This window comes from Triticum aestivum, chromosome 6B (assembly GCF_018294505.1).
Source record: "Triticum aestivum cultivar Chinese Spring chromosome 6B, IWGSC CS RefSeq v2.1, whole genome shotgun sequence".
NCBI lineage: Eukaryota > Viridiplantae > Streptophyta > Magnoliopsida > Poales > Poaceae > Triticum > Triticum aestivum.
The window spans coordinates 474506408-474516709 of NC_057810.1; positions in this window are offsets into that span (position 1 = coordinate 474506408).

Genomic DNA, 10302 nt, shown 5'->3' on the forward strand with positions numbered 1-10302 from the left:
AACCCTTATAACTTTTAATCAGAAAAGTATTTTTGATTGATTCTTTTTCTGTTCTCTTTAAAATTTTCTCTAGTTTTTTATCAGATTTATTTGAAAAATATTTGGTTTACCTTCTGTGCTCTCCTTGGTATTTACGTTAGCGCATATATCTTCTTTAAACGTAGATACCGAAGGAGGTGACGGAGCCGCGAACTTCACCGAGCTAGGCTTCGACTACTCTGAACCAGGAAAGCATGTTTGAACTTTTGATATGATGAGTGTCTTGGCATGTTTTGCATTTAGTTAGTTTCATGGCATGCCGGTGAGTATACCGATGAACGTTATTTTATGTGATAATGAGGTAAGTGAGTTCGATGATCCATACGTGGATGAATGTGGATATGAATGGCCATGTGTTGGCATGAGGATGGGTACGACGGCAGTGTTGTAGCATGCCAGTCTTACGCCAGGCTATGTGACTTCAGTGTCAAACCATATCGGTCCAGTACCTATCATTTCCTTCCTTGTACTACCACATGTTTTCCGCAAGGAATATGGTTTAGTAAGTTCCAAACCGCTTTCATGGTACACACCAAAGAGGAGAGGCCGTGATGATGGTTCCATGGCCCTGGATTAAAGCCAGTCATCCGGTCAGGGGGCATGGGTGTTTCCGGTTGGGACCGAGAGGGGGGCACCCCTTAGAGCGCGCGTATATAAATTTGATCCCATGCTATTCGAGATTGTGATCTCCCCGTCTCAAAAGTTTTTCTTGGACGATGCTTAGGGTGATTCCTAGCATCGAGAGGTAGGATGGGTGTGTACCGGTTAGCTGTGTTTTCTTCTAAAATACCGTAAACGGAACTAGTCCTTCGTGACTACGGAAATCCGTTGACTGTGGGAAAAATTTTGTACAAACTCTGCAGAGTCATATATTCCTCCAAATCATCTCTTCCATGTCAAGTTTCGTTCCTTCTTATCCTAATCAATTGTCCGCTTTGATGACAGAGACTCGGGTGAATCGCATGAGTGCTAAGTCCGGTTAAATGATCACTCTTGTGGATGGACTAACCCGTTTGTTTTCATGAATTGAATGTTTATTATGAGTATTATTTACTTGTGAATAAAAGCCCTTTATGTGATGTCGCTCAGACGTCCGACTGTGGCATTTCTTTTTAAAGCCCTTTATGTGGTGTCGCTAAGATGCCCGACTGTGGTATCATTTTCCTTATTTTTATTTGTTCACCTTTCGAGGCGTTGCTTCAGACACCCGATCGGTCCTTATTTATGTTCTGTGGAATTTCAGGCGGACTACCGCCGTTTTTCCTTTTTACTTACCCGTTATGCCAGTTTTATTTATTGTGCATTAAGGAATTAATCATGTTGTATCCATGCATGCATTTGTTATATCTTACGTCCGAACTGTCTTGCGAGTACTTTCAAAGTACTCACTGGCTTGTTGATTTGGCCTGATGCTGACGAAGGCGATCTCATGGATGAAGAGTTCGATAGCGAGCCCGACACTTAGAGGAGTCCCAGTCAGTCTTGTGCGACCCTGGATTTGGTCACTGTTTTATATCCGCTTCCGCTACCAAATAGATTCATCGAGCCTCTCCTCGACGCTCGATGAGATGCCGGACGTAGAGTCTTGTATTTCTCTCCCCGCTGTGTTTTTCCACCACCAGCCTATCCTTGAGTCAGTAGTATGTCTCCACACCACTGTGTTCTGTCCGCCATTATGCATGATTATTGGCGTGCTTGTAATAATTTGGTTGAGCAACCGTAGTTTGACCCTGTAATATATTTTATGCTACTGGCTTATTGTATCAAGAATTTGTCTGCCAGTGTGGAGGATTTCTCTCATACTGGACTTAAAAGACTGGCTTTTCAATAAATATTTTTATTGGAAAACCGGTCGTGACAAGCTTGGTACCAGAGCCAGGCTGACTGTAGGAAGCCACTAGGTGCGATCGCTAATTGGTTATTAGCCTGATAGAGCTAATTTATATTTTTGCAATGGTAGTCATTTTCTGTCAGTCAGCATAAATTTATGGTCTGACCCTGCAGAATTTTGCCTACTTTTGTAGATGGCCGACGTCAGCTGCGAGTCTCAGACCTTCGCCAACGTACCCGATGGGTTCGTCAAGCTTCTTTCTTCCATCGTTCAGGTCGCGATGGGGCCATCCGTGCGCCCAGTCTTCACACTCTACCAGCACCGAGTCAACGACAGTCTGACCATGCACCAGGCCGCGGTGCAGTTCAGGGGAGGGCGTGGTGAGTTACGCCGCTTCCGGTTCATGGGAAGAGCCATGCCTACGGAGAGGCATGCTATGCAGATGGCAGCCCGCGAGGCGATAGCTCGTCTCAGGGATGTCCTTCCCGTGATGAAGACTCGTCGTTACCGTTATCTTCCGTGCCATGTGCCTTACACCTGTCACTACGCATACTCCTGCCCCAGAGGGGAACGAGACGAGGCTTTTGAGATGCTCATTGAGTATCTCCGGGCCCTGGAGGCAGCCTTCGACAACCTGGTGGACGACTTCGTAGCTACCCGCATGGACTCAGTCCATGGCTGTGCTGCCAACAGGAGGGAGCTCCTACCCATCGCTCCGCCACCGACTTTTGTCTCGTCATCAGCATCTTTTACGCCTACTCGTCGCCTGCCTTCTACCGAAGAATTTAACCAAGTCATTGCACCCACTCCAGCACGCACTACACCAACCTTTGCGCCCACTCCTGTACGTGTTGCTCCGCCCCTGGCAACCGCTCCGCCCGCTCTGCGCAACACTACATGTATGGAGCCCATTAGCGAGGAGGAGGTCGAGTCCCCAACCTCGCTACGCCTCGCCCTCGGCAGGGCAAGGGAGGTCGTCAACATTTCTGCCTGAGTACGCTTAGCTGCCGTGTGTTGTACCGCTTTGTAAGATATGTGCATAGGCTGGGAGAAGTAGCCTGTTTTCGCATCATGTAGGATCTGGAGAAGTGCACTAGCCTTAATAACATGTCAGGATTAGGTACGCATATCCTGAGTGATGTACTGTATAATTACCGCCCGCATGTAAGATGTGTAATGAGCAGTCCTTCTCCGTGCGCAAGTCATTTTATTTTTCTTAAGTAAGCTGAGTTATTTAATTCTATTTGCCAGCCTTATGCATTTTATGGATTTGTTTTTGCGTCTATTTCCGCTTTTCTTATGGGTTTTACAAAATATATCCCCAGAGTGAAAAATGTCTCGTCCTTGGACTCGCTCCATGCCAATCCCATCAGAGGAAAATTATGATGCACAACCCAGCAACGAGTTCACTCAGGGACAGTCAAGCCAACCGGGAAATGAATCGGCACTTTCACAAATGTGCCGCCTTTATGAACAGAGTCAGCAACAACATCGTGAAATAATGAACCAAGTCATCAACATGGGAAATCACCATGGACAGTATCAGCAACATTCCAAGTTATCTGAGCTACAGAAGACACGTCCTCAAACATTTTCTCACACTGACAAGCCTCTTGAAGCCGAGGACTGGCTTCGAGATATGGAGAGGAAATTAATTATTGCAAAGTGTTCAGATCTCGAGAAAGTACTATATGCTCCACACTATCTCACAGGAGCAGCCGCATCGTGGTGGGAGAATTTTCTGCACATGCATCCCAACGAAAATGACATAACCTGGGATGATTTCAAGGAAGGTTTCTGTGGTGCACATATTCCAAAGAGTATTATGAAAATCAAGAAGAGAGAATTTGATGACCTCAAACAAAGGAACATAACAGTGTCAGATTACAACAGTCAATTTACCCTATTATCCCGCTACGCCAATGAGGAGCGTATGACTGAAATCAAGAAGATGGAGAAATTCCTTGACGGTCTGGCGCCCGCACTTAAATGCCAACTGGTCGTGCACACTTTTCCTGATTTTAAAACGCTGGTGGACAAGGCCATTACTCTGGAAAATGAGAGACGCAGTCTGGAAGATATCCGCAAGCGAAAAAGGGACCAGACTAACCACACTCGCAATCACCGAAGCAAGATAGATTTTAAAAAGGGTGGAACACCCAAATTCTCATCCAATGTCTCACGCCCAATCAAGAATTTTCATGCAAGGGACAAGGAATTCACCTATCGCCCCGGTGTTACTTGTTACGCTTGTGGAGAAGAAGGGCACTATGCCAAACAGTGCCCCAAGCCAAGGAATTCAACCCCAAAGCCGAACAACGACAGCAATAATTCAGCGCCCAAAAAAAACAATTTCAATCCCAACAATAACCACAGGAAGGGTCATCTGAACCACGTAACCAAAGAGGAGGCACAAAATGCTTCGGATATCGTACTCGGTACGTTTCCTGTCAACACAATACCTGCAATGGTTTTGTTTGATTCTGGAGCTTCTCACTCTTTCATCTCGAAAAGTTTTGCTTTGCAAAATAATTTTTCGATGCTTCCTTTGGAGAAATCCATAATAATCAAGTCCCCCGGGATTCAGCAAGTTTCTCAGAATTACTGTCAGAATGTGGTCATTGAGTTTGAAGGATTGGAGTTTTACGCAAATCTTATTGTATTGCAAATAAAGGACTGGATGTCATCCTAGGGATGGATTGGCTAGCCACCAATAAAGGTTTTATAGACTGTTTCAACAGGACCGTGATTCTCACACACCACCAAGGGAAGACAATAAGAGTATCAGCCAAGGAAGGAAAAAGACCCCGGCAACCGAGATTAAATAAGGTGGACATTTCTGAGCTAAACAAGGTTCCAGTAGTGTGTGAATTTCCAGATGTATTCCCTGAAGAGCTGCCAGGCATGCCACCAGATCGAGAAATAGAATTCCGCATTGAGCTAGCACCAGGAACCACCCCCATATACAAGAAACCATACAGAATGGCACCATCCGAGTTGATCGAATTGAAGAAGCAGATAAAGGAATTACTGGATAAAGGGTACATTCGGGCCAGCTCCTCACCTTGGGGATCACCAATTCTATTTGCCAAGAAGAAGGATGGGACGCTGAGATTGTGTATCGACTATCGAGCACTTAACATGGTCACAGTCAAAAACAAATACCCGATGCCAAGGATAAATGATTTGTTTGATCAACTTGCTCAGGCCAAGGTATTCTCAAAGATTGACTTAAGGTCAGGATACCATCAATTGAAGGTACGAACGGAAGATATCCCCAAAACAGCCTTCACCTCCAGATATGGACTGTACGAGTTCACAGTGATGCCATTTGGATTAACTAACGCCCCGGCATATTTTGTTCACCTCATGAACAAAGTATTTATGAAGTTTATGGACAAATTCGTCGTAGTATTCATCGACGATATTCTGGTATACTCCAAAACACCAGAAGAGCACGCAGAACATCTCAGGATTGTACTAGGAGAGCTAAGGAAACACCAATTGTATGCCAAGTTCAGCAAGTGCGAATTTTGGCTAAGACAAGTAGGTTTTCTAGGCCACGTGCTGACTCAAGACGGTATAGCAGTGGACCCAGAAAAAGTCAAGGCCGTACTTGACTGGAAGTCACCAGCCAGCGTAATATACATACAAAGTTTCTTGGGAATGGCAGGGTATTACCGCAGATTTATTGAAGGATTTTCCACCATATCCAAGCCTATGACACAGTTACTCAAGAAAGATAAGAAGTTTGAATGGACAGAAGCCTGCGAGAAAAGCTTCCAAGAGCTAAAGCGGAAGTTAACAACAGCACCAGTATTAATTGTACCCGATATACACCAGAATTTTGAAGTATTTTGTGACGCATCCAGAAAGGGTCTCGGATGCGTGTTGATGCAAGAAGGCAAGGTTGTCGCCTACGCTTCAAGGCAACTTCGCAAACACGAGGAAAATTATCCCACTCATGATTTAGAAATGGCAGCAGTTATTCATGCACTCAAGGAATGGAGGCATTTTCTACTTGGGAATCGATGTGAGATATATACGGATCACAAAAGCCTCAAATACATTTTTACGCAGCCAGAACTAAATTTACGGCAACGCCGCTGGTTGGAATTGGTAAAGGATTATGATGTTGGTATCCATTACCATCCAGGGAAAGCAAATGTAGTGGCCGATGCCCTGAGTCGGAACCCCAGCTCCGGCGAGAACTATCTGCATAGCTTGAGGCCCGAATTCCATCAAGAATTTGTCAAGCTCAACTTGATAATGGTAGTAGAAGGCACCATATCAAACTTGGAAATACAACCACACCTTGTGGAGAGAATTAAAGAGGCTCAGTCTGGTCACCCCAGCATTGAAGGAATTAAAAGGAAGTTGAGTATGGGCAAGGCCTCGGAATTCTTCATAGACAATGAAGGAATATTATGGTACGGAGAAAGGCTATGCGTGCCAAACATAGAAGACCTTAAACAGCAAGTTTTAACTGAAGCACACACCACTCCATATTCGATCCACCCTGGAGGAACCAAAATGTATAAGGATATTCAGGAAAGATTTTGGTGGCATGGTATGAAAAGGGACATAGCCGCTTTCATTGCATGCTGCGACTCGTGTCAACGCATAAAAGCTGAACATCAGAGACCAGCCGGACTACTGCAACCTAACAAAATACCTGAGTGGAAATGGGATGAAATAGGGATGGATTTTATTGTCGGACTACCTCGGTCACGACACGCGAATGATGCCATATGGGTCATCACTGACAGGTTGACCAAAGTAGCACACTTTATTCCAGTAAAGACAACCTACACCACTCAGAGGCTTGCCAGGATTTATCTTTCCCGCATAGTCTGTCTGCATGGTGTCCCGAAGACTATAATTTCCGACAGAGGCACTCAGTTCGTCTCAAGATTTTGGGAGCAATTACAACAGGCTCTGGGAACCCAACTAGCCTTCAGTACCGCATACCATCCTCAGACTGATGGACAAACAGAACGCGTAAACCAAGTTTTAGAAGACATGCTGAGAGCATGTGTCCTCACCTATGGAACCAGTTGGGACGACAGCCTAACATATGCCGAGTTCGCATACAACAACAGTTACCAGGCCAGCCTGCAAATGGCTCCTTTCGAAGCCCTATACGGAAGGAGATGTCGTACCCCGTTAAATTGGTCAGAGACCGGAGACAGCCGCATCTTCGGACCAGATATGCTCAGAGAAGCCGAGGAAAAAGTCAAGCTAATCAGGGACCGACTTAAGACCGCTCAAAGTCGACAGAAAAGTTATTATGATCAGAAACATCGTAGGGTCAGCTTCGAACCCGGTGAATTCGTATACTTGAGAGTATCCCCGATGAGAGGATTGCAACGGTTTAAGATTAAAGGAAAATTAGCACCAAGATTCATTGGACCATTTTGCATAGTGGCACGAAGAGGCACTGTAGCCTACCAGCTAGACTTACCCGAAGACTTGTCCGACATTCACGACGTGTTCCACGTCTCTTAATTAAGGAAGTGCGTAAACAACCCAGAGAAACAAGTATCTCATGAGAACATTGACATACAGCCAGACCTCACTTATCGAGAACGTCCCATAAGAATATTAGAGGAGTCTGAAAGTAGGACCCGACAGAAAACCATCAAGTTTTTCAAAGTCCAGTGGAGCAATCACACCGACAGTGAAGAAACCTGGGAAAGCGAGGATTTTCTTCGGACAGAGCATCCACACTTATTTAAGGATCAGCTGAAATCTCGGGGACGAGATTTTTCCTAAGGGGGTAGGTGTTGTGACACTCCAAAATTTTTACTTTGGTTTTCAGCAAAAACTTTGTGGTTTTTGAAAAGAGGCCATTTAAAATTTTCCAGAAAACCTTCCTCTTAAGAAACTTTCTTTTCTTTGGCAAGGTTTTTATTCTGGCTTCAAACTTTGGTGTTTGACCTTTTGAAACTTCTTCTCTGTTGGTTCTCTCTCAAAATTATTTTTTGGAGTTTAATCTTCTTCTTTTAAAAAGAAACTCCATGAAATTTGGGATTTTCATATCTTGGAACCACCATGACTTGGCATTCTTGCCCATGTGGTAAAACCCCTCCAAAACCTCCCCTACAACTTGTGATCAACCTAAAATCTCTGTCCCAACTAATCCAAACTGGTTTTGGATTTTTATTCCAATTATTTTTCCCTCAATTCAATTCTGAAAATTAGTTGGAGCCTGAGAGATTTTCAAAGCAAATGCCCTATTGCATTTGAGTTTTGACTTCAAACCAATTCTCCTAGATTGTCCTTTGAACCCACAACCCATAACCATCTTGATCAACTCCTCCTCTTTTCAAATTTTTCAAAATTCAGTCTCTGCAAGTTTGGACCAGATTTGCCAAATTTGGTGAAATTCATATCTACACTCCTCCAAAAATTCCACCAAAATTCAGGCAGCCTATTTGAGCAAGGAGAAGCCACTCCACCAAAAATCAGCTCAAGGAAAAATCACCAGAGGCCAATTTCATTCGGTCGAACACCTGGTGTGCACTGTTACTGTTCATAGTTCAGAAAATTCAGTTTTCAGTGTCATCTTCAGTCCGTCAGTTTCAGTCACGCGGCCACAGTGCCCTTGGCACGTTCCTCGCCGCCTCTTCCTCTTGTCCGAAGCTGCACACGCGTGCGTGGAGCCTTCCTGGCGTCGGTAGCGCGCTGGCTCGCCCTCGCCGGCATCTTCTGCGGCGTCGGGACCTCCTGTGGCGGCCGACAGGAGGCACACCACGGCAGAACGCCGTTCCGCGCCGCCCATCGCTCCCTGGCTCTCCGCGTGGCCTCATGCACGCCAGCGCACGCCCGTAGCACAGCCACCGTGGCCGGCAAGCACGGAACGTGCTCTCCGCCGCCGACGGGCCCGCACCATCACCGTTCCATCGAGCTCGCCCTTAACACCTAAACCCCGGCAAGTTCAACACCAAAACGGACCCGTTGGACCTCCGTGATGATGCTCGACCCCCTAACCACCCCGACCGAGCACTGCGCCACCGTAATCGCTCGCCGGTGATCCTCGTTCACGGCAACCGCCTCGGACCGCCTATATAAAGGGGTCCCGAGCTCACTCTCGTGCACGCAGCACCTCCACTACTCACCAACACCCCGCCAGGCCACTAGGGGGACCTCGAGGAGGTCTCCTCCCCCAGCTCCGGCCGCCTCGCCCCGCCTCGGCCTCCAGCTCGATTCACTACGGTGAGGCCACCTCCGGCGCCCAAACCTCGTCTGTAGCCCTCTCTTGCACCCAGTAGTCTAACCCCCACCTCAATTTAATCCTTGCAGCCCTCTCCGACGAGCTCCATCCACGCCCTAACCACCGTCCGCCGGAGTTGAGACCGCCGTCGACGTGCTGCTCACCGGTGACCAACACCACCACCCACCGTTGCGGAAGGACACGGTGAGCACATTGGTAACCTCTGATCCCCATGCCTCGCCGTGGATCGCCGCCGGCGACCACAGCAGCTCTCGGGCGCCGACGAGCCTCGTCCCTCCCATTTGAAGATTTAAACATGACAAGTGGGACCCGCTGTCAGCCTCTCTGTCCTTTCTAAACGAAGCGTTATCTGAAAACGCCTTCTGCCAAATACGTTTTCTCTTCGGGCTGGCGTAATCGCTACCGAAGCGTTTTCTGCTTTTATAAACTAGCCCCTGGAAATCTTCTGTTTCATTACAGATAAGTCCCTGGACAAAAACCCTTATAACTTTTAATCAGAAAAGTATTTTTGATTGATTCTTTTTCTGTTCTCTTTAAAATTTTGTCTAGTTTTTTATCAGATTTATTTGAAAAATATTTGGTTTACCTTCTGTGCTCTCCTTGGTATTTACGTTAGCGCATATATCTTCTTTAAACGTAGATACCGAAGGAGGTGACGGAGCCGCGAACTTCACCGAGCTAGGCTCCGACTACTCTGAACCAGGCAAGCATGTTTGAACTTTTGATATGATGAGTGTCTTGGCATGTTTTGCATTTAGTTAGTTTCATGGCATGCCGGTGAGTATACCGATGAACGTTATTTTATGTGATAATGAGGTAAGTGAGTTCGATGATCCATACGTGGATGAATGTGGATATGAATGGCCATGTGTTGGCATGAGGATGGGTACGACAGCAGTGTTGTAGCATGCCAGTCTTACGCCAGGCTATGTGACTTCAGTGTCAAACCATATCGGTCCAGTACCTATCATTTCCTTCCTTGTACTACCACATGTTTTCCGCAAGGAATATGGTTTAGTAAGTTCCAAACCGCTTTCATGGTACACACCAAAGAAGAGAGGCCGTGATGATGGTTCCATGGCCCTGGATTAAAGCCAGTCATCCGGTCAGGGGGCATGGGTGTTTCCGGTTGGGACCGAGAGGGGGGCACCCCTTAGAGCGCGCGTATATAAATTTGATCCCATGCTATTCGAGA